The 26551-nt window shown below is 36.2% G+C and overlaps 2 pseudogenes; one reads left to right on the top strand and one right to left on the bottom strand.

The window, feature by feature from the left end:
- Positions 1-556: 556 nt before the first annotated feature.
- LOC125833785 (uncharacterized) lies at positions 557-1264 on the top strand (annotated as a pseudogene).
- A 10600-nt stretch (positions 1265-11864) lies between these two features.
- On the bottom strand, positions 11865-21902 carry LOC125833796 (LRR receptor-like serine/threonine-protein kinase EFR; annotated as a pseudogene).
- Positions 21903-26551: the final 4649 nt, after the last annotated feature.

Below are 26551 nucleotides of genomic sequence, written 5' to 3'. Positions count from 1 at the left end.
AGTACATGATGGGAGATTAATCAGACAATTCCCAAAAATCTCCTTTAACCCTATCATTCAATCTAAGACGACGTTATGTTTTGGTGTAGAGATTTTCGGCTCATGTAATGGTCTGATTCTCTTTGAGTTTGAGAGAATTAGGTGTTGGTGTGTTTTCAATCCCTTAACTAGAGAGCGTCAATTGATTCCATATCCGAATGCTCCTAGAAATAACATAGAAAAAATAGGCCTAGTGGTTGATTACCATAATGCAGATCAATACAAATTGGTAACCATAAGTAGCCTGGTTGAAAATTCCAACTTGTTCTACAAATTTCATTTACTTTCATCAGAGCTATCTGGCTTGTGGCGTGAAATCCAACTAAGAACCAATAGTTCCATAACCTTACCTTACAGTAGTCAACCTGTTTGTTGCCATGATACTCTATTTTTTCTCAGAAGTGATGGTAGTGTTCTAGCTCTTAATACAAAGTAAGAAGAGGGTATACTCATTGAACCTCCCGAGTTTATTGATCATTATGTTCTCAGCTATGGAAATTTTTTGACTAGTAGGAATATGAGTGATAGCGATATATGGCTAGGGAGCGCGCAAGGTTTACCTACCCTTGTATGCATTTTCAAAAAGTACATAGTCATTGGCACTTACGACAGAGCAAGCAGCCGTTGGAGGGTTTCCCACACTTTGGACAACTTTGTTTTAGGTCCGGATGGCCATATTACGTCCCCCAAAAAAGTATCATGATCTATACAAGTATGATACCCAGATCAATGTATACAAAAATGTTGCAGTTCTGGACACAGCTGATTATCCCATGTATTGCTTCCACCCAACATTAGCTTGTGTCCATAAGACACCCTCCAATTATGTAACGACTGCTCAACATGCGTATATTGATGAAAAGTTGGATGACATCCGAAGATTTATTATCAAAGGTACCAGTTAGTTGAAGTTCAATTTTGTATTTTACTTCTTTTAATGTCCTAAATGCGGCTTAAGGTCAGGATAAGCGATTCCTTCCAAATTTATGTTTAAAACATCTCAACTGAACCAATCAACATTTTTAAATAGATATTATGTTCCTTCTTTGTTTCACTTCAGTGGTATTTTCTAACTTTTATGTCTCCTTTTTTACTTTAAACAAGTTCAAATTATTTCTAATTGTTTTCAAATTTGTTCTGTATATAACTTTGTCCAGATACATCAGAAGAAGAAGTGGGAGGAGGGGGAGGCGGAGAAGAAGAAGAAGAAGAAGAAACATTGTAATAGACTTGGCTTTCTGCCCTTCACTATCTTCAATCATGATTACTTTCTATTCAAACATGACTTAATCAGTCATTTCTGGGGGATTGAGGGCATAGTTAAATATTGTAATAGACGTGGTTTCCTATATGCATTTTGAATAAAAACTTCTTTTTCTTTTTCGAAACTGCTGCACATTTCAAGTGATGAACTAGTATAAATAAAAGATTTTAGCATTACCAGGGGAAGATGTTTGGATGATCTTCCATTCAAAATTTATTTTGTCAATCAAGCATCGTCATATGTGATGTTTTTATTTTGTTCCAATTTTTTTTGAACATGACTGGATTTATGTTAGTTGCATTCTTACTTCAATTTTCTTTGGTCAAAAACCACAAAGTTATAGTTACTGAATACACCTTCAGGATTACTTAGCTTGATATACTTTCATCGCAGCGATGAAATCCAACTGAGAACTGATTTCTATTTTTATCCTTTTGTAATCCACCTACTTAGTGGTATAATTCTCTTTATTGGCTCAGAAGTGATACGAAATGAGAAGAGGTTATAGTTATTGACCGTCTGAGTTTACTGATTATTTTGATCAGAGACTGCTCATCTTTCATATATTGCTGCAAAGTTGATATGGTGAGGAGATTTATTATCAAAGGTACCAGTTAGTTCCAGTTCAATTATATATCTTTTAGTTCTTGTAATGCTTTAAATGAGACTTAAGGTCAGGATAAGCTTCTAATTCTTTCTCTAAATGACCAAAGAGAAGATTCAGGGAGTAGTTAAAAATTGACTCTTACTTTTCCATCCCACTACCATATCAGGAGGATCAACAGTGTTCTCACTAACCCTCCAACGTACACTCAAACTAGCCTACCGATTAATGGTGGAAATGTTCACCAACTTGAGAATGCCTAACTTGGTTGAGAATTTTCTTTTTAGGGTTTCCCTATATGCATTTTGAATCTGAATAAAACCTTTTTATTTTGGGAAACTGTTGTATATTACAAGTATTGATCATGATGCTCCAACTTTGGGACAAAAAAACCTCATGTCTGTCTAGAATCTGGAAGGAAAATCACAAATTTTTAGGAACATTTGTCACCAGGACCATTTAATACTGCCGTATGATTGTAACACCCCATAAAATTTTCGAACTAAGACTCGAACCGTTCTTCGTAGTGAGTGAGATTTTTACCAAAGAATTTAAAATTTTCCTAAGTGATAAAGGTCACTAGATGTAGCACGTTGAATAACAAGAAGAACTAAATAGAGTTCATTCAAGTAATTCCTAAGTTTTTCTTAAGTTTTGGGTCAACTTCAAATGACCATAACTTTTAGTACATGATGAGTTAGGAGACCCATACGATATTAAATTAAATCCCTTTGAGTCCTCTTTGTAATGCCACCGAGTTTGCTAAATTTCAAGCTATGAGTAAAAAGTTATGACTGATTTACTAACGACGCACAAACCTAACAGTAGCTCCGCGATGGCTCCGCATTATGGAGCCAATACGAACCTCACTTCCTGGTGAAAAATTATTTCGACTCCCAACTCATTTTATTTATTTCTTTAGGGGCATTTTAGTCCTAAAACCCCTTAGGAAGTCATCTAAATTGCCCTAAACGTGTAGAAAAATCAGTTTTCATAAATCAAACACTCTCATTCACTCCTAAAATTCTACGCTCAAGGAATTCAAGAAACGCTAAGGCTAGGGTTCATCTTCCAAGATTTTACTTCAAGAATGATGGTTCTTACAAGTATGTAAGCTTCCATAGTGTTGGGTTTGCTCACCCACACGCCAATCATATTAATTTCAGCGTTAAGTTTGTTCTAGAAAGTTGAAAGTATGATGTTCTGGAATTATGTTCTTGAAATTGGCTTTAGTTCATGGGTTTAGATGAGATTCTTGAGTTCTTGATGAAATCATGTCGATTTTAGAGTTGTATATGAGTAGGTTCTTGTGTTCATGTGCTGGGTATCTAAATCTAAAGTGGGATTGAGAAAAAGAATCAAATTTAGGCGAATTGGGGTTAGAAAATGAAGAAGGAAAAAGTCGGGCGAATTGGCAAATCTGTCCGCGTCGCAGACCCTCCTCCCCATTTCATAAAATTTTTCGTCGCGTCACAAAGAGGTCACAGACCTCTCTGCCTCAAAAGTTATTTTACAACGAAATATAAAAATGCATCTCCGCGTCGCGGACTTGCCTCCAGACAGTGATTTCTTGATCGTTTCTCATGTTTAACTATCTAAAAACACTCCTAAACATCACGAGATCTTTCCTATCACAAATCACAACCTTGAATTCATAGATCAAATTCAAGGTAGAGTTGAGAGTCAAGTCTTAAGAGTTCTTTCGAACATATTGAGAATATCCTTTTGAGTCTTTTTGAGGAGTCTTCTACAACTTCTAGTAACTTGTTTCAAGACTCGAGCAAGTGAGTATGAGGATGAGAAGAATGTATTCATGAGTCTACTTTGTCATCATGAGATCTTTCATATCATGAACCATAACTCTTGAATTCATAATTCACATCCAAGAGAGAGTTAAGAGTAGAGTTCAAGGAAGCCTTTGAGTTCAATTGTGAATCCTTTGAGATCCATCATCGATTTCAGTTAAGTTTTGAGTAAGTAAGTATGAGAATGAGAAGAGTCATATACATGAGTTCCTTATTGATATTTTGACCCTTGAGTCAAATTGTTCATGCCTATAATTTCGCATGAACCCTATAAGTAAAAAAGTCTTGAGATGAGAAGTATCTTTAAGTCTATGAGTTGAGAAGTATCTTTAAGTCTATGAGTTGAGCAATACATGCTCATAATTCCACATGAACTTGAGAATTCTTGAAATGAGTTGTATCATTGAAGTTCTTGAGTTCTATCTATGGTTATTGGAAACCTTGCATTGAGCTCCATATGTCTTTTACAAACGTTTTACTGTTTTTATGACTTAAGCTTTGAGTTGAGTAAAGAGTAAGAGTAAAGTTCATTTTCTTTAAAATGATATATGGGAACTAAGTATTCCCAAGAGTAAATGTTTTCACATTTAAGATGAGAGGAAACTGAGATTTTTGAAAGAGTTTTGAGCAGTTTGAGTACCATCTCTTTTTAGAGAATGATTTTGAGTAATAATCTCAAACCACAGAAAAAGTTATGTTTTTAAACATATGAGCTGAGTATTTTGGGAGTAGTATTCAGCACCGATATGGGGACGAGTTTGAGTTTAGATAACTCACGTCTCCATAAACCATTTAGCCATCATAGGTAGAAAGGATTATACTTTTTAGATTACTCCTTAGTGCTTTTTAGCATAGACTAGTGGATCCATTTAGTTAAGGCGTTCTATATGATGGCAAAGTATAGGACAGTTCTAGCAGCGTGGGTAAGACATTGTATCATCACTTAGGTTCATAGTGGTGGTTGTCGGTTAGAGAAACTCCCACAAAGTTGTATTGTATTTTTATATACACATTGAGAATTATTGTATTTTTCAATACACTGAGTTGCTATCTATAGTTTTACAGCTTTCCATATATATTGCATCTTTTACTATTGATTTATCCTTAAGTATCATGAGTTGAGTACCTTCGAGTTAAGTATCTTGAGTTGATATGTGCTTCATTGTGTCGAGTACCTTATTGTTGAGCTTCACTGAGTTAAGAACCTTATTAATAAGTTGAGTATCTTATGCTTGAGTACTTCTGAGTTGAGTAGTTTTGAGTATTCCTTGAGTTGAGTAAGTTTGAGAAGAGGTAAGTATGTTTCCCTTTTTATCAAATTCATGCCTATGTTTATGTTTTAGAATTCCCCTTATCATGCTCGTACATTCCATGTACTAAGCTATTTTTCATGTATCCATTCTTGATGCAGATACATTTATTAAGGGTCATCAAGAGGAGCTTCGTTGATACCACATGGAGTTCGAGTTAGCTATGGTGAGCCTCCTTGCTTTCGGAAGATTCCATTTACTTTCAGCTGTTAGAAGGTCGTGGGTCTTGTCCCACCTTCCATCTTTGTCATTTAGAGGCTTCATATATAGACAGTATGTAACATCCGGCAATTTCAAATAACTATGAAAAAGTTTGAAATTGGAAATAGTCATTTTTGGAAAAATTTAAAATCTGGAAAATTTGGCTAAGTGTGGAAATGAGTTAGTTTTTGGCCAACTTTGAGCAGTCATAACTCCTAGATCAGGATGAGTAAGGAGTAGTTCCAGTTATGGTTGTGAAGCTTGTGGAATGATCTTTCCAACGCCATTGACTGAGTTTGCTCAATTCCGAGTTCGTATGAGCGAGTTATGACCAGTGAAAGTTGGGCAGTTGGCAGGGAATCCATCCGAAAATTTTAAGGGCATTTTGGTCTTTTCCCTAGCCATTTCTTTTGGGGTTATATTGTGTGTTAGGCTGATTTTGGATCATTTTTATCCCATTTTAAAAGAGAAAGAGTTAGGGTTCTTGAGTGAAGAAGAGAAGAAGAGAGAAAGAAGAGAGGAAGAAGAGGAGATCAAGGAGTTTCCGTCAAAGATCGTCGTGGAAATCGTCGGCGGTGATCCCTATCAAGGTATCTGAGTTCTTAGTGTGGGTTTATCCTTTCCCCCAACCATCAAACTCATTTTCATTATTGAGGAAAGATTGGATTTATTGTTGAAGTTGTTGAAGTTGTTAGTTGTTGTTGATGTTATTAGTTGTGTTGTTGAAGTTATTGTTGGTTGTGGGACATGATTGGGTTGTGTATTTGAGTTGTAATCTATTTTATGGTGAGAGATTGATGATCCTTAGTGTTTGGGGTTGAATCCATTGAAGAAAGGGTGATTTAGAGTTGGCAAAACAAGAGAGAAAAGTCGGAGTTTCTGGGCAAGAGGTTGGCTGTTGCGCCTGCCAGCGCGCCCCAAAGGGGACTCTGAAGTCCAGCCACTCAGAGCGCCAGAAGGTGCCTTCTGAGCTTCGAGGGTTGGCGCTCCGCGCCTTGCAGAGCGCCAAGGACGCCATGTTCTCCCTTTCTTTCCATACTTTCTCATGCATGTTCCTAGGTATTATACATATGTTTCCTAGTTGTTTCCAACACTCTAAGGTACATTTAGACATCCCGAATTCATCCATAAACATGTGATCATATACCTTGAATCCATAGTTGAATTCAAGGCAAGTTAGGATCGAAGTTAAGGTGAAGTTAGAGTCAAGTCAAGCAAGTTAAGAAGTAAGTTCAAGCAAGTCTTCAAAGTTGTTCAAGGGTCTTTATTGAACATTTTAACTTCATTCTAAGGCTCAAGTTTCAAGTCAAGCTAAGAGTGTAGAGTTTCAAGTTAAGTTAAGAGTTCCAAGTTGAGTAAAGAGTTTAAAGTTGAGTTCATTTCTCAAAGTTATTAAGGAACTATGTATTCCCAAAGAAGTTTTAAAGAAATGTTTTTACATTCAAATAAGGTTCGAAACTGAGATTTCCAAAAGAGCCTTCGGGCTAGTTTTTGAGTAATTATCTCATATCAGCAGGAAGAAATATGTTTTAAAAACATTAGAGCCAGTACATTTTTGGGAGTAGTATCGAGCACCGAATTGGGGGAGCGTTCAAAGAACCCACAGCCCCCATAGAACCATGTTAGCCACCATGGGTAGAAAGGGATCATACTTTTTAGACGAATCCTTTTCAGATTAGACTAGTGGATCTATTAGACAGTTCAGTTCTTATACCTTTGGCCAGGTATAAGATGCTCTAGCAGTGTGAGGTCGATCGCTGTATCATCACTATAGCTCTCATGTGATGGTTGTCGGTTAGAGAAACTCCTATAACAGTTATTGTATTTTCATAAACAGAAGCTATTGTATTTTTATATACATCAGTTCATTGTGATTCTATATACATTTCAGGCTTATTGTATCCTTGTATACACACAGAGTTTATAGCATGTTTTAAGCACTCTTTCTTTATATCTCACCTGTTTTAAAATTTGCCTTATATTGAAAGAAGTGAGTCAGGTGGAGTTGAGTTGAGCCAGGTAAGCTATTCAGTTCTTCCAGATTTCCTTCTAGCCTATGTTGCTTAGTTTTCAAGTTCGCATACTCGTACACTCCATGTACTGATGCTAGTTGGCCTGCATCTTATGACGATGCATATATAGGTAAACAGGATCAGCATCAAGCACGTCGTTGATCCAGCTGAGCACTTTAGAGTCAGTGGTGAGCCTCCTTGCATTCCGGAGGACTCAATTATTTTGTGTTCTTATTTATGTTTTATTAGGGTGTTGCGGGGTCTGTCCCAACATCTATCTCAGTAGTTTAGAGGCTTCATAGACAGTCAGCCAACTAGTTTTGAGTCTCTTATCTAGGTATATATGTAAATATTCTATTTTGAGACTCGAGGTTCCTTTATGGCCAGAGTTGTATCAGTTAAGTTGTCTTATGACTTTGCTTTGCATGAAGTTATTCTGTAGAGTTAGGTTTTCGCTGAGTTAAGAAAGCCAGGCCAAGGGTTCTCTTGGAGCCAGCAATGGTCTCCGAGTGCCGGTCCCACCCGGGGTGTAGGTTTGGGGCGTGACAAACTTGGTATCAAACCCCAGAGTTCAAGATTCCTAGGGAGTCTATGAAGCCGAGTTTGTAGAGTCCTAGTTATCGGTGTGAAGCGCGCCACATCTATAATTGGGAGGCTACAATATTTAGGAAGATGTCTCATTTCTTTCACACTCAACTCGTGCGTTAAAGTTTATGTCTAAAGAGTTGCTCTCTAATTCCATGCTTGCGCGTGTTTTCAGATAGCCATGCCTCCACGAAGAGTTGGCAGAGGGCGTCTTCCTATACGTTATGTTGATAAGCAAGAGTTACCCTATGCACCGGGAGTGCAATATCAAGGGGAAGTTTCTAATGTTGAGTTCAGAGAGGCAATTAGGATATTGAGTCAAGCTGTAGCTAATCAGATTGGTTAGCAAAAGGGAGCTCGACAAGAAGAAGCTGACACTTCTAGGATCCGCGAGTTCTTGGGGATGAATCCTCCGAGTTTCATGGGTTCGATTACTACTGAGGATCCAGAGGACTTCATTGAGGAGTTGAAGAAGATTTTTGATGTGATGCATGTTGCAGATACTAAGCGGGTTGAGCTAGCTGCGTATCAATTGAAGGACGTTGCTAGAGATTGGTTCGACCAATGGAAAGGGGGCAGAGTTGAGAATGCACTACCTGCGAATTGGGCTTCTTTTGAGAAAGCTTTCTTGGGGCATTTCTTTCCTTGAGAATTGAGAGACGCCAAGGTACGTGAGTTCCTCACACTTAAGCAAAAGTCTTTGAGTGTTTAAGAGTACAGTCTGAAGTTCACCCAACTATCCCGCTATGCTCCGGAGATGGTTGTGGACAGGAGAAATAGAATGAATTTGTTTGTAGCTGGGCTATCTTGGTTGTCAAGTAAGGAAGGTAGGGCTGCAATGCTTATCGGGGACATAAACATATCCAGATTAATGATCTATGTGCAACAGGTTGAGGAAGAGAAGTTGAGGGACAGAGAAGAGATCAGAAGTAAGAGATCCAAGACCAGTAATGAGTCCAGGCAGCAGAAAGGTAATGTGAACCATCCGTCCTTTCAGCAAAGGCAAAAGGGACCTGCTCCATCATCTGCTAGAGCACCTGCACCCCGATACAGAGGATAGTTTAATGACCAGAATTCGAAGGACTTCAGGGCTAGACCCGCACAATCTTCGGGTAGTGTGGCGCAAAGGAGTAGTAAGCCTCCTGCCTGCGCCAAGTGTGGTAGGAACCACTCAGGTATTTGTCGAGAGGGCTCTATTGGTTGTTTCAGGTGTGGTCAGAATGGACATTTCATGCGAGAGTGTCCAAAGAACAGGCAGGGTATTGGGGGCAATAAAGCACAGTCTTCTTCAGTTGTTCCACCAGACAGGACGACACCTAGAGGAGCTACTTCTAGTGTAGGTGGAGGAGAAAACCGCCTCTATGCAATCACCAGTCGCCAGGAGCAAGTTTATCTTTTGTAACTCCTTATGTTGCAAATCAGTTTGATGTTCTTCCTGAAATTTTAAGGGCATTTTGGTCTTTTCCCTAGCCATTTCTGTTGGGATTATATTGTGTGTTAGGCTGATTTTGGATCATTTTTATCCCATTTTAAATGAGAAAGAGTTAGAGTTCTTGAGTGAAGAAGAGAAGAAGAGAGAAAGAAGAGAGGAAGAAGAGGAGATCAAGGAGTTTCCGTCAAAGATCGTTGTGGAAATCGTCGGAGGTGATCCCTATCAAGGTATGTGAGTTCTTACTGTGGGTTAATCCTTCCCCCCACACATCAAACTCATTTTCATTATTGAGGAAAGATTGGATTTAATGTTGAAGTTGTTGAAGTTGTTAGTTGTGTTGTTGAAGTTATTGTTGGTTGTGGGACATGATTGGGTTGTGTATTTGAGTTGTAATATATTTTATGTTGAGATATTGATGATCCTTAGTGTTTGGGGTTGAATCCATTGAAGAAAGGGTGATTTAGAGTTAGCAAAACAAGACAGAAAAGTCGGAGTTTCTGGGCAAGAGGTTGGCGCGTCGCGCCTGCCAGCGCGCCCCAAAGGGGACTCTGAAGTCCAACCCTTGGGGCGGCGCGCCACTCAGAGCGCCAGCAGGTGCTTTCTGAGCTTCAAGGGCTGGCGCTCTGCGCCTTGCAGAGTGCCAAGGACGCCATGTTCTCCCTTTCTTTCCACACTTTCTCATGCATGTTCCTAGGTATTATACCTATGTTTCCTAGTTGTTTCCAACACTCTAAGGTACATTTAGACATCCCGAATTCATCCATAAACATGTGATCATATACCTTGAATCCATAGTTCAATTCAAGGCAAGTTAGGATCGAAGTTAAGGTGAAGTTAGAGTCAAGTCAAGCAAGTTAAGAAGTAAGTTCAAGCAAGTCTTCAAAGTTGTTCAAGGGTCTTTATTGAACGTTTTAACTTCATTCTAAGGCTCAAGTTTCAAGTCAAGCTAAGAGTGTAGAGTTTCAAGTTAAGTTAAGAGTTCCAAGTTGAGTAAAGAGTTTAAAGTTGAGTTCATTTCTCAAAGTTATTAGGGAACTATGTATTCCCAAAGAAGTTTTAAAGAAATGTTTTTACATTCAAACAAGGTTGGAAACTGAGATTTCCAAAAGAGCCTTCGGGCTAGTTTTTGAGTAATTATCTCATATCAGCAGGAAGAAATATGTTTTAAAAACATAAGAGCCAGTACATTTTTGGGAGTAGTATCGAGCACCGAATTGGGGGAGCGTTTAAAGAACCCACAGCCCCCATAGAACCATGTTAGCCACCATGGGTAGAAAGGGATCATACTTTTTAGATGAATCCTTTTCAGATTAGACTAGTGGATCCATTAGGCATTTCAGGTCTTATACCTTTGGCCGGGTATAAGATGCTCTGGCAGCGTGAGGTCGATCGCTGTATCATCACTATAGCTCTCATGTGATGGTTGTCGGTTAGAGAAACTCCCACAACAGTTATTGTATTTTCATACACATAAGCTATTGTATTTTTATATACATCAGTTCATTGTATTTCTATATACATTTCAGGCTTATTGTATCCTTGTATACACACAGAGTTTATAGCATGTTTTAAGCACTCTTTCTTTATATCGCACTTGTTTTAAAATTTGCCATATATTGAAAGAAGTCAGTCAGGTTGAGTTGAGTTGAGCCAGGTAAGCTATTCAGTTCTTCTAGATTTCCTTCTAGCCTATGTTGCTTAGTTTTCCAGTTCACATACTCGTACATTTCATGTACTGATGCTAGTTGGCCTGTATCTTATGACGATGAAGATACAAGTACCCAGGATCAGCATCAAGCACGTCGTTGATCCAGCTGAGCACTTCAGAGTCAGTGGTGAGCCTCCTTGCATTCCGGAGGACTCAATTATTTTGTGTTCTTAGTTATGTTTTATTAGGTTGTTGCGGGGTCTGTCCCAACATCCATCTCAGTAGTTTAGAGGCTTCATAGACAATCAGCCATCTAGTTTTGAGTCTCTTATCTAGGTATATATGCAAATATTCTATTTTGAGACCCGAGGTGCCTTTATGGCCAGAGTTGTATCAGTTAAGTTGTCTTATGACTTTGCTTTGCATGAAGTTATTCTGTTGAGTTAGGTTTCCGCTAAGTTAAGAAAGCCAGGCCAAGGGTTCGCTTGGGGCCAGCAATGGTCTCCGAGTGCCGGTCCCGCCCAGGGTGTAGGCTCAGGGCGTGACACATTAGAGTTTCAGAAGTCTTCATTTATTTTGTTAAATGTTTTAAAGACTTAAGTTGCATATTTTGGGGCGAATTGAATATATTATATTATTTAGAGTTTTCTTTTGAGTTAAAGCTTTGTATTTATGTTTCATGAATTTTTATTCAGTTTTTAAGCTTTGTATGCTTGAGTTAGTCTTCCGCTTGTAGTCAGCCAGGATGAGTGTTCGCTTGGGGACCAACAATGGTTCTCGAGTGCTAGCCAGCTCCAGGGTGTAGGCTTGGGTCGTGACAATAATCCCCTAAAAAGTTTGATAAAACATTCCATATTTATAAGTTAAAAGCTAAAAATCATATGGTGAGAACCCTCTGTTTGATGATAATAATTTTATTAAACTCGTGTTTTTCCATGGAGCTAACGTCAGAAAAAGACAACACTTAACTTACATGCACCAGAGAGTCGTGACTTTTTAAATTCAATAAACCACTACTGTTACAAGAAACATTACCTGGAGTTACATAGCCAATTGTACGCATAACTCCAAGTGAGCTAAACTGATGTAGATCTGATTCATTACTGAATTCAGGAACGAGTTTCACTACACCAAAATAACCCAAATGAGCTGTGAGATCTTTATCAAGAAGAATGTTATGTGGTTTTATATCACAGTGAATTATGGTTGTTTGACACTCATAGTTAAGATAATGAAGTGCATACGACATATCTATTATTATATTCATTCTCTAAAGTATGGTCAAGCTACTCTTCTCATGTGTCTCCTTCTCTGGCATGAACTGAAAGACTAAAGCCTTAAAGTCATTTCCCTTGAAATCAGAACTTGTGCATACACTGATGACCTTGACGAGGTTCTGGTGCCTTATGTTTCTCAATGTCTAGCATTTTGCTAAGAAGCCTTTTGAAGTTTGAGTACTTTGACAGCAACAATCGTTCCATCAAAAGCAAAAATTCCCTTGTAAACAGTTCCGAAATTGCCAGAGCCAATAAGATTTTTAGCAAAAAATCCACCAGTTGCAGTGTGGAGCTCTTCATAAGAAATGTTGGGGTAGTAACATGTAGATTTAGACCTATCTTCAGGTGCTGGTTGATCTTTAAATTGAAAATATTTCGGTGACAGGAACCTCACCCCCTGCATTGTTAAAAGATAAGTTCAAGCATAGTAAGGAAGTAAGATTTGCAATGAATTGAAGGATTGGCCCTGATAGATTATTTCGGGAAAGATCCAAGGATTGGAGATCCGGAAAATCTTCTACAATGGGAATGGTCCGCAAGGCCAAGCATTTTCCAAGAGCTCATTGTGAGAGAAATCAAGATAAGTAAGATGACCTCCCAAGTTTGTCAGTCTTCCAATATAATATGGAATGCTACATGTAAGATTGTTGTTACTTATCTCGAGTACATTCAAATTCACCAGGTTTGAGATCTCTCTGAGCATGCTTCCACTAATTATGTTTCCATAGAAGAGTAGGCATGTAACTGACTGGAAAGGTTGAATGTTGAATGTGGTTGTCTAAAAAATGGAGCATTTGTAGACTGCTGCAGTTGGTAAGAGAATTAACAAAGTCAAGGCCATCATGATTACTGTGTCCAAGTTGGTTACTCCAAAACAACAAATTCCGCAAGTTATGGAAACCTTGGGTATTTTTCCAGTGAAATTGTTTATAGGAAAATCAAGCTCAAGCAATTTTGAAGCATTGGCCAAAGATGGAACCAATGAAATGACATTTCGCCAAGTAAAGTATTAGGAGATTAGGGAGGTAGTTACCTAAATCGAATCTGAGATTACCAGAAAAGTTGTTAAAGGAAAGTGATATTATTTCCAGGGATGACAAATAGTACAACGGAGCAGGGAACTCCCCGGATAAGCTATTTAGTGACAACCCAGGAAGCCTCAACTTAGTCAATCGAGCTAAAGAAGATAGCACTTGTCTCTCTAGAGTGTTGTACGATAAATACAACTCTTCTAAAGATGTAAGATTTCCAATAGAACCTGGAAAGAGTCCTGTCAGGTTGTTATTTCTGAGATACAACTTGGTTAGGAATTTTCCCCACAAGAGTGTTGTGTTCCAGGACAAGGCTCTTGAGCTTAACACAATGTGATAGATTAACTGGAATTTCCCCCGTTAGATAGTTGAAACTCAAAATCAGGTTTTGAAGCCTTGATAGCCTACTGAGTTGTTGAGGAATTTTGTCATGGAAGGCATTTTCTGCCTGAGATCGTACCTGCCAACCTCAGCCCTTTGAGATTCAAACGGATTACTCTTCCTTGTATAAGGGCACAATTTACTCCAGTCCACTAACATTAATAAACAGAATCATTCCAAGAGACGAAAACTCTTGATAGGTTCGGAACACAGTATGGATAGTCGAAAAGGTATGGAAGTTAAAACTTCCTGCGAAAATTTCCATTTTGGAAAATGTCAAACACCAAAGGATGATACCTCTTCGAAATGTTGTTTTGGTAATGGAACGCCACTGCATGGTATATTGACAAATACGCACAATTATATACAGGCTGCCAATGACATACTGACAAAAATATATTTTTTTTGCATTTTCTTCAAGATTGATTTTGACTTTGGTGCTTGATCCACCTAATATTTTCTTATATAATATCCTCTACAGCATATTCCTTTTTATGACGTGAAATCCAATTGATAAGCAATACTTTCAACTATATGTCCTTTAGTTCACCTATTTATTGGCGCAATTATTGGCTCATAAATGATAGTAGTGTTCTAGCTTTTGATACAAAGAAAGAAGAGGCAGGGCCGACTCTTGCCTTTCTAAAATAAGGCTTATGCCTTAGGCCCCAAATTTTTATAAAAACATAAATTATGTGTTAAATTTTTTATAGAAAAAATTGATTATTTATGATAAAAAGTATATTTTTTAAAATACGATATTATTTTACACAGTTTAACATATGTTGTCATTTGTTAAAAATAAGAATTAATAGTGAAGAGTGTTGAACAAAGAGAATTACAAATTCTTTTTTATTTCGTTTCAAGCATTAAAACAAACATATAGAAATGGGGTAAATCAAGTCATCATCTTCTTGAATCAGATTCTATGGTTCTAACTCTTATCTTTATTTAATATTTGTCAACTTTACTTATAGAATTATGTTTACAATTCATATAATAATTACCTCACTGAAAGGATGTTTCTCAATATTGAGTTGATAATATTTTACCCAAAATCAATAACTGAAAAAACAACATTAAATACTAATAATTTTCATCTTGTTGGAAATCATTTTGGTGGTTAAATGGATGAACATAACTCCTTGGTTAATTTCCTTCATTATAAGTAGTAATGTTGTTAATAATGTGGTCAAATGGATGACCATAACTCCTAGGTTAATTTCATCCTTTATTGGGTAGTAATTCTCAAGGTTTAATGTAATGTTTATGACACCCTTTGGTATTCCTCAATGTAATTCTATAAATAGTGGTGTTGAGAATATTGTTGAATACACTTGAAAGAAAGAAAGTGATCTTTTATTGTTTTTCTTGTCTTGTATTCTCGTTCTCTTCCTTTTTATATTGTTCTTTTCTTCTTAAGTTTCACAATACGTTATCAACACGAAGTCTCAAGGTTAAACAACATTTCTTGTGAGATAGATAAAATTCCCCAATCTTCAATTGGTTCAAGATAAGTAATGCAACTATGTGTCTTCTTGATAGTGCTACAGCTCATACTATTTTAAGATAAATGAAATATTTCTCTAATTTGATTATGAAAAAGGCTTATGTTAATACAATTTCTGGTAGTGCAAAATTAATTGAGGGCTCTGGAAGAGCGACCTTACTACTACCTGGGGGAACGATATTAAATATTAAAATTGCATTGTACTGTAGAAAGTCTCAAAGAAACTTATTAAGTTTTAAGGTTATTCGCCAAAATGACTATCATGTTGAGACTGCCAATGAAGGAAAGGTTGAATACCTTTATATTACTACAGTAAAATTGGGGCAAAATTATGTGCATGAAAAATTACCCACATTTTCTTCTGGATTGTACCATACAAGTATTAGTATGGTTGAATCACATGCCATAGTAAACAAAGGGTTTACTAATCCTAATGATTTTATCATTTGGCATGACCGATTGGGCCATCCCAGTTATAATATGATGCACAAAATTATTGAGAATTCACATGGGCATACTTTAAAGAATCAGATAATTCTTCAATCAAAGAAATTCTCTTGTGTTGCTTGTTCTCAAGGAAAGTTGGTTATTAAACCATCAACAACTAAGGTTGGGATTAAATCCCCTGCATTTTTGGAACGTATACAGGGTGATATATATGGGCCACTTCACCCTCCATGTGGGCCATTTAAATATTATATGGTCTTGATAGATGCATCTACAAGATGGTCACATGTGTGCTTATTATCAACTCGCAATATGACTTTTGCAAGGTTGTTGGCTCAAATAATAAGATTAAGAGCACAATTTCCAGATTATGAAATAAAGACAATTTGTCTTGATAATGCTGATGAGTTTACATCGCAGGCCTTTAATGATTATTGTTTGTCCACTGGATAACAATTGAACATCCAGTTGCTCATGTTAGCACTAAAAATGGTCTAGCGGAATCTTTGATTAAGCATCTACAATTGATAGCTAGACCATTGTTAACAAGGACAAAGTTGTCTGTTTGAATATGGGGGCATGCTATTTTGCATGCAGCAGCATTGGTGTGTTGGGATATATACTATTAACCACGTGTTTAGATATAGTATTTATTATAGAATAATTATTTATTTATTTTAATAGATCATATATTCGTTTATGGTGCTTGTTTACTTAAATAGTAGATGATTTAGTGTATAGAGTTTAAGCTTATACACAGAGGATTAAATCATCGGTTCTTATAAGTATAAAGTTTTTTTGTTCACAATCTAAGATGGAAATTGAACATGCCATCGATACGATTGTAGCACAAGATTATATGTAGTTTATCTTGATTATGGGAATGATATAGTTCCAACTTCTTGTGCTAGTGCATTTTGTATGTATTGAACAGGACCGAGTAGAGATAGTTGCTTTAGACTGACTGACAAAAGCAATTCTCTAAACTATTAAATGTACTTATATTCTTAATCCTGATATAACTATTATGATCTGTATATCTTAATCATCGTTTTGATTTATTAAAAGGTGAGATTCTAAGATGGGTCAATATTGTTGGTAGATTGGATGATGATAATATATATTGGTGAAATAATAAGTTAGTTGATGGAATCCATGTCTCGATATAGAGATTGATGATATGCCTTTTTGAGAAGCTTAAACGTTTTCATCGTGTCAAACCTTGCAAGTGGATTTAGAAATCCGACACATGAAATAAGTTAAGCAATGCTCTAAAGGAAATTGATCATTGAATTAAGTTAGTCAGTAATTTAATTTATTGATTAGTATCTGGAATCTTAACATGGGGAATTACATATGTGTCTAATGGGAAATTTCAAAATATAAATAAAGGAGTGCAGTTACGAATTTCTAGTGGAATGATTTGTAATTTATTATGGTAAAAATAATTCAAATTAATTATTTGGAATTATTTTCATAATAGGAACCCTCGGTAATTAATTCAGTGGTCCCTACCGTGCCCATATTTATCTAGAACTCAAAATTTATTGTAAAGGGAAAAAGGAGAAGTATGTGTCATTCTCTATTCTAATGTAAGAGAGAAGTATGTACCTTTCTATGTTCTAAGGCAAGGCAGAAGTATATCACTTTTTCTATTCTAAGGAAAGGAAGAAGGACATGACTTTTTCTTTCTAAGGAAAGGGAGATGTACATGTCTTTCTATTCTAAGGAAAGACATGGTATTCCTTTTCCTTGGACTAAGAATAAATCTCTATAAATAGGGATTCTTCTAACCCTTGAAAAAGATAATTTTTTTCCATAAACTACTTGTCCACCCAAGTATTGAGAGGGTTCGGAAGTGAACTTGGGATCACTGTAGATGACCGTAGAACTATGGTCTAGTTTGTGGACTAACTTATGAATTTGCTTGAGGTTTCTAGCTTGTTGACTAGCTTGTGGATTCACTTGAAGGTATCGGCTCACGCTTCAAGAGGTAATTCTAAAATTAAATTCAGAAAGTTTATATGCCCTAACATGATTGTACTTGTTTTAGTATAAACAATGTGTTGTCTATTATTCATGTAAGTTGTGTGATTTTGGTATGCTTCCGCTGTGCATATAGCTTTCCAACATGGTGCACATAAGACCAACTAGTTATCATGAATTCTCTCATTAAAGTTGGTTTTTGTTCATGAGCCAAATATTTCCCATCTTAGAATTTTTTGGTGCGGGGTATACCTTCCAATTGCCCCACTACTACTCATAAAGATAGGTTCCCAAAGAATGTTGGGATGTATGTTGGGTATGAATCTCCTTCTATTATCAAATATTTGGAACCTATGACAGGAGATATATTTACGGCAAGATTTGTTGTTTGTCATTTTGATGAATCAGTATACCCAACATTAGGGGGAGAACATAAGCAGTTGGAAAGAGAGATAGATTGGAATTCATTATCCCTATCTCATTTAGATCCTCGAACAAATCAATGTGAGAAAGAGGTTAAAAAGATGATTTATTAGCAAAATGTTGCAAATCAACTGCCAGATGCATTTACTAACCTTCCAAGGGTTACTAAATCTTATATTCCAGCTGCAAATTCTCAAGTTCGAGTTGATGTCCTAGTAGGATAAATTGATAAAGGAAATAAGTCTAAACCACATTTAAAGCGTGGTAGGCCAGTTGGTTTAAAGGATAAAAATCCTCTAAAAAAGAAAAGGACCAAATAATTATGAAGATCATATCATGAAGGAAACTGCTCAAGAAGAGCCTCGAGACATAACAAATGACAAGAACACAGAGAAGGTCCAAATAACTGAAAATCATGAGAATGAAGAAATCTCAATAAGTTATGTCTCGACGAGAAAATGGTGGAATCGAAATAATATTGTGGTGGACAATATTTTTGATTATAATGTTGTTGTTGAAATAATGCAACAAGGTGAGGATTTTGAACCAAAATCTGTCAATGAATGCAGACAGAGAAATGATTGACCAAAATGGAAGGAGGCAATTCAAGAGTAATTGACTTCACTTGAAAAACATGAAGTCTTTGGACCAATAGTCCGATCACCTGAAGGTGTCAAGCCAGTGGGGTACAAATGGGTTTTTGTGCGAAAACGAAATGAAAAAGGTGAAGTCGTAAGATATAAAACACGACTTGTGGCACAAGGTTTTTCGCAAAGTCCTAACATTGATTATGTGGAGACATATTCTCCTGTGGTGGATGCAATTACCTTCAGGTATCTAATAAATCTAGCAATTCATGAAAAGATTCAAATGCATCTAATAGATGTTGTCACGGCCTATTTATATGGCTCATTGGACCACGATATTTTCCTGAAAGTTCCTGAAGCATTCAATGTGCCTGAAGCATATAAAAATTCGCAAGAAAATTGTTCAATAAGGCTTCAGAAATCCTTATATGGATTAAAACAATCAGGACGGATGTGGTACAATCATCTTAGCCAATTTTTTCTAAAGGAATGGTACAAAAATGACCCTATTTGTCCTTGTGTTTTTATAAAAAGGTCTGGATCTGATTTTGTTATAATAGTTGTGTCTGTTGATGATTTAAATATCACTGGCATTCCTAAAGAGCTTTCAAAAGTTGTTGAGTGTTTAATGAAAGAATTTGAAATGAAAGATCTTGGTAAGACAAAAAATTTATTGACCTATAGATTGAGCATTTGAATAATGGAATCATTATCCGTCAATCAACATACAAATAAAAGGTTTTAAAGCAATTTTACATGGATAAATTACATCCATTGAGTACCCCGATGGTTGTGAGATCGTTTGACATACATAAAGATACATTTCGACCTCAAGAAATTGATGAAGAACTTCATGAAGAACTTCTTGGCAATGAAACTCCATATCTTAGTGCTATTGGGGCACTAATGTATCTTACCAATAATACTCGACCATATATTTGTTTTGCAGTAAGTTTATTGGCAAGATTCAGCTCGTCCCCAACAAAGAGACATTGGAATAGAGCCAATCATATATTCAGATATCTTCAGGGAACCATTGATATGGGATTATTTTATTCTAATAAATCCAAGTCAGAAATGATTGGTTATGCAGATCCTGGATATTTGTCTGATCCACATAAAGGTCGATCTCACAGAAGTTATTTATTTACATATGGAGGAACAACTATATCTTGGCGTTCAATGAAGCAAACATTAGCTGCTACTTCTTCAAATCATGCAGAAATAATAGCCATCCATGAAGCAAGTCAGGAGCGTGTTTGGTTGAGATCAATAACTCAACATATTCAAGAAATGTATGGTTTTCCTATGAAAAAGGATATTCCAACTACATTGTACGAAGACAATGTTGCATGTATAGCTCAGATGAAGGGAGGATACATTAAAGGAGATAGAACAAAACACATTTCACCAAAATTCTTTTACACTCATGATCTTGAGAAGAAAGGTGAAACAAATGTTCAACAAATTCGCTCAGTTGATAATTTGGCGGATTTGTTCACTAAAGCATCACCAACCTCAACATTTGAAAAGTTGGTATCCAAGATTGGAATGCGTCGTCTCCAAGAAATTAAATGATGTTTGCAACAAGGGGAGTAAACTACGCGCTGCACTCTTTTTTCCTTAGGTAGGTTTTATCCCAATGGGTTTTCCTGGCAAGGTTTATAACGAGGCAACAAATAAAGCATATAGCAAGATATATGTACTCTTTTGTCCTTCACTAAGATTTTTTCCCACAGGGTTTTTTCTTATTAAGATTTTAACGAGGCATATTATCTATCAATGGTCATCCAAGGGGGAGTGTTGTAAATTATTTCGGTGGTTAAATGGATGACCATAACTCCATGGTTAATTCCCTTCTTTATAAGTAGTAATGTTGTTGATAATGTGGTCAAATGGATGACCATAACTCCTAGGTTAATTTCATCCTTTATTGGTAGTAATGTTGTTGATAATGTGGTCAAACGGATGAGCATAACTCCTAGGTTTATTTCCTCCTTAATGGGTAGTAATTCTCAAGGTTTAATGTAATGTTTATGACACCCTTTGGTATTCCTCAATGTAATCCTATAAATAGTGGTGTTGAGAATAATGTTGAATACACTTGAAAGAAAGAAAGTGATCTTATATTGTTTCTCTTGTATATATTCTTCTTGTCTTCCTTTTTATATTGTTCTTAAGTTTCACAATATATCTAAATAGTGTAAGAAAAATAGGTTTTGAATAAATATGTATACGAAGTTTGTTTATATTTTAGGCCTCAAATTGAAATTTTGTTTGAGGCCTCCAATTAAGTTGAGCCGCCCCTGAGAAGAGGTTATACTAATTGACCATCTTGAGTTTATTGATCTTCATGCGCATCACTATGCATAAATCATGACCAATAAAAATTTACCATAGAGGCAAACACATTGATCCATAAACTCAAAATAGTCAATCATTATATCATCTACTCTCTTTGTATCAAAAGGTATAACATACTGTCACTTATTAGACTATAAAATTGCTCCAATAAACACGTGGACTACCACAGACCAAATAGTTGAAAGTATCCTCAATCAGTTGGATTTCACATCATAATTCAGATTGTTCTGATGAAAGTAGGTGAAATTTATATAACAAGTTGGAATTTCCTGCCAACATATGGATGGTTACCAATTTGTATAAATATAAAATCGGGCAAACAAAAGGATTAGGAAATAAATCGATACAATTATTAAATAAACTAATTGACAATCTTTACAATTATGAATAAGGATCAAGAAAGAAAACGAATACAATTAATCAAAACAAATGACAATTTTTACCATTATGAATATGGATCAGGAAAGAAATCAATAGAATCACTCAGAACAAATTTCAAACGGATGACTTTTCTGTGTCTTAGGCCACATTTTACTCCAGTCAACTGACAGAAATGAATAGAATTAGTCCAACAGACAAAAACTCTTAACGGGTCCTCAGTTATTTGGGATTTGAATCAAAGCCAGGTTTGTCAGTTTCATTGCCAGCTGATTCATCATGTTGGAGAGAAAATGAGAATATAAACACATGAAGCATAGTATGGATAGCCAGAAAGGTGTGGAAGTTAAAACTCGCTACGGAAATTCCATTCTGTAAAATGACAAAAACCAAAACATGAAAACTCTGAGAAATGTTGATTTTAGTATTGGAGATTTGGAGCACCAATGCGTGATATAAGATGCACAATTATATAACAAGCTGCCAATCTGGTCTTCTTTTCTCACATCGGTGGGGATGGATCTTTTGATCTCGTTATATCAACTTGACAATCCTCCAATCACCAACAGAACACAGTTTGTGTAAACATGAATTGCAAAATTTGTATTGCTTTAACATAGTTCTAAGATAGTCATCAATGCCTACATCCTTGTAACACCCCGTATCCAAAAATAGAGATTTCAGATTTCTGGCGTTACAGGTGGCACTCACGGACACCATTCATGGACCGTAGATGGACTCACGGTCCGTCCTGCAGGTCCGTGGTTCGTGACAGAAAACTTCCCCAGAACTCAGTCAGAAAATTTGGCTAAGTCCCGACTCACGGACAGACCCACGGTTCGTAGATCAGGCCACGGTCCGTGGTCTGTGTTCGTGGATCGAGACTTCCCTTACCCAGCCTCTGACACAAACTACGGTCGACCAACATGGACCGTCAATCGATCCACGGTCCGTAGGTCTGACCGTAGATGAGGATTAGCAGCCAGTTAGCTGAAAATTGTTGATGGGTCAACTTCATCTGGTCATAACTCTTAGCACAAAATTAAATGTGTGTCCCATGAACTATGGTTAGATAGATAATTGAATTATCTTTCCAACGCCACCGAGTTTGCTAAATTCCAACCTTTGAGTAAAACGTTATGCTTATTTTAGTGAAGCCCTGTCGGGCAGACTCGATCGACGGACCAATCTACGGACCGTCGATTGAATGACGGCCCGTCAGTCCAATCCGTCAATCACTCCGATAGCAGTTAAGTCAGGGGTCTTTTAGTCTTTTCCTATTTCATTTAACCCCTAAGATACGTTGTTTGAACCCTAAATCATGAGGTTTTAGTCAGTTTAAGCCTAGAAACATAACTAGAACTTACCTTAGTCAAAATCATTAATCAAAACTTAGAAAATTAGAAGCAAGAGAGGAGAAAAAGGTCAAGAACCCTAGTTCAAGAATGCAACAAGTTTCCTTCAGTTCCAGCCTCGAAATCGAAAGATTTCTCTGTGTAATTCGTCACCAGGTATGTGGGATTTCACTAGTGGGTTCCTTTCGCCCATTAGTTCCCTAGAATTCAGTCAGATTCTTGATTCCATGATTATGAACAAACCTAGGGTTTCTAGAATTACAGCAGATCATCATGATTTAGTTATTTAAATGTTCCAAATCAGATTATCATGTTATTGCTCAGTTTATCGCATAAATTTCAAAACCCTAGCTGTGCATTTCTTTAGTTCTTGAATTACACATGCTAGGTCAGATATTTCAGTATCAGTTATTCATGCCTCAGTTTATGAATGCATCATTATCAGATTAATTGTTGCATTCTCAGTTTGCATGTTCAGTTCGAGCTATCCAGTAACTTACAAAAATTCAGTCATTATGTATTAATTACTTAATTCATTGGGAGTAGCATAATACCGAGTTGGACTAGGGTTCAGCGTACCCATATAGTCCCAGAACTACGAGTCACGTAGGTGTAAGTCCCCTCTGTGGGCAATATTAGTTTAGTTATCACGTCAGCATGCCTCTATACCTCTGGCAGGGTATATTGGGTCCTCTCGATGGGGCGTATAGATCGGACTCCACATTTAGCTCATGTGGTTTTATGTCGGTTATTAGTAGCTCCCACAGTTCAGTCAGACTCTTTTGTATTGACCATATTTCAGTCTCAGCATGTTATAAATTTGGTCATTGCATCAGTTAGCTCAGTATTCAGTATCTATATCATGTTCAGATGATTTGATTGCTTTATTGCTTTGTTCAGTTATATCTTATTTCAGCTTTACTCTATCCTGTATGCTCAGTACCTCTGAAGTACCGATGCACACGTGCGCTACATATTCTTGTGTGTAGTCTCAGGTTCTCAGCATCCAGATCACGCTTAGATCGGTTCCCGATCTCCAGTTCAGCAACATCAGTGGTGAGTCCTCATTCTTCGAGGACTAGTGACATGTTTATCCTTACTGCTTTTAGTCTTTAGTTTCAGTTTTGCTAGATCTAGTTGGGGCATGTCCCAACATTTCTAGTCAGTTTAGAGGCTTAATTCAGACATAGTTAGATTCAGCTTAGTATTTTAAGTTTGATATCTGTTTTGTATTAAACTCTCAGATTTGATATATCTCAGTTATAGTATATGGGTATTTCCCATCTTTACAGATTTATTTATGATTTAGCTTCCGCATCAGTTTATTATCTTTAGTATGTTCATGATCATGCCAACAGGGTTAGCTTGGGATCACTTGTGATCCTAGGTCCCGTGTCCGCGTCTCGGGGGTAGCTCGGGGCGTGACAATCCTCTTCTCTATTTTTTCTTCAGGGGGTTTAACGATAATTGTATTTACGATTTGTCAAGAAATATAATGCATGGATCATGCATTAATAAATATCTAAACATACACATAAAAAAAAAGTGTTTCTGCACCCACTTATATATATTGGGAATTAAGAAAACTAAACAACAATCATCCAAGGAAAGAATTAGAGTATTGTCCGATTCATTCTGCTGGTTCAATCCTCTCAATCTATATTCCCCGTACAAATTTGTTGTATCCTCAGCCTCAGTAGCTTGTTCATCACATACCTCACGAATGATCAAGTCTCGCTGGCTGTATATTTTTGATATCAGGTCCAAGCAGCATAGCATTGATAATTCCCACAACATCTTGATCCTCTACAACATGATCCTTTTTTGATGTGTAATCCAACTGATAAGCAATACTTTCAACTATATGTCCTTCAGTAATCCACCTGTTTGTTGGCACAATTATTGGCTCATAATTTATAATAGTGTTCTAGCGTTTGATACAAAGAGAAGAGGCTATACTAATTGACCTTCCTGATGATCGATTGAAGCGAACTCAATGATCGATAAACTCAAAAAAGTCCATCAGTATATCATCTACTCTCTTTGTATCAAAAGGTAGAACAATATAGTCACTTATGTGACAATATAAAAAATTACATCAATTAATATGTGGACTACCAAAGACCAAATAGTTGAAAGTATCTCCAATCAGTTGGATTTCACGCCAAAAATCAGACAGCTCTTATGAAAGTACATGAAATTTGTAGAACTAGTAGGAATTTAAGTCAACAGATTGATGGTTACAAATTTGTATTGATTTAAACTCGGGCAAAGAGATGATTTTATTAATAATGAATAGGATATTGATACAAGAGAGTGGAACATAACGATCAGGCAAGAAATCAAAACAATATTTAATTAAACTAAATGACAATCTTTACCGCTATGAATAAAGTTCAACATAGAAATCAATACAATCAATCAAAATATATGACAATCTTTACCGTTATGAATAAGCTAAACTAGAGCAACTAAATCTTTTATCTTCATCATTTTACGAAAATTCCCATTAAAAATTAGCTGACAATTGTACTCTTTATTAATAAAAAAAAACATTACTTATCTCTCTTATTAAATAATAAATTATACTTATGACTTTAACACTTTTGATTTATGATAATCACTTTTTGTAACTGCATTCATGCTATAATTATTGTATGCTCCTTTGAACTCGAGCTCAAACAATGTACAACATATTAGTGAATTAGGACACCTATTTGGCTAAAGTGATGCTAAGTTAACTTTGAATTATTGTTTAACCTTATGGAATTATAGGTAAAAGTTCTAATTATCCTGAATGGGAGGCACACATACTTTAAAATCTGTCAAAAATTATTAGATGGCCAAAACTTAGGTTAATTAGTTAAAAAAAGAGCAAGTTTAAAAGGAATATGTTATAAGTACTTGTGTTATGTATCTTAAAAATAAAACCCATCATATTTAGCAACAAATCAGAAAGTAACAAAATCAAAGTAGATCAAAAAAACCTTTATCCAACCAATTGAAAACTTATCCATGTATAGTAAAAGTTCACATCCCATTTTTTGGAATGGCTTAAACTTTCAACTAAACTTTTTCATTAGCCATTTCATAACCAAAATCTCTTCAGTGAAGGAATTTAGTCAATTTTTTCGTAAAAAAAACTTAATGGATCTAATCAAGGTGTAATTATATAGTTTTAAAAATGATTTGCAAAAAAATGAAAATTCCACGAGATCCAACATAATTAATGTCACGACCGGAGCCTACACCCCGAAAATGACACGCCATACAAGACTCAGAAAAGTCTCATACAAGCCTCATAGCATTCATGAACATAAAAGCATAGGAAAATAATGCAAAATTTAAAACGTTTCTTTACAATCAAAGTCCTTTTTTATAAAAAGCAAGTGGAAGTCTTTTCTATACTTTGTCTCAAACCATCTGCATACTTGGAATAAAACCTTAGGACTAATCCCATACAAAAGAACCAAATATAAAGTGAAATAGTGGTTTTGTCCTCGAAACTATGAGGACTCACCAAATCTTCATCTCCTTGCTCCTTAGAAACCCATCTTCCAAATATAGGACATCAAATCTCCAAGTCCTACACTTTTGTAGAAAATGAAGAAATATGGGTTAACAAAATAGATGTACTAAGTATGATAGCCATGCAAAAACCATGCTTAAAACAAACATTTTATTTGAATTCATACTTTATGCCAATTTGAGAAACCTTCATGAACATAAGTATAAGAGGCATAATATACAATTATAGCCAACATACAAGTCATTTCTTCACATTAGAACATAATCAGCCATATAAGACATTTCATTACATTAAGCTTCACCTCAAGCAACCTCAAGTAACCCCAAGCTATACTATGTGCAATGTATGAATAGCGTCACATACCACCATCCACACTAACTACC

Source organism: Solanum verrucosum, unplaced genomic scaffold (assembly GCF_900185275.1).
Source record: "Solanum verrucosum unplaced genomic scaffold, falcon-dt-bn FXZP01000107.1, whole genome shotgun sequence".
Taxonomy (NCBI): Eukaryota; Viridiplantae; Streptophyta; class Magnoliopsida; order Solanales; family Solanaceae; genus Solanum; species Solanum verrucosum.
This window is presented reverse-complemented; position numbering and strand designations above follow the sequence as displayed.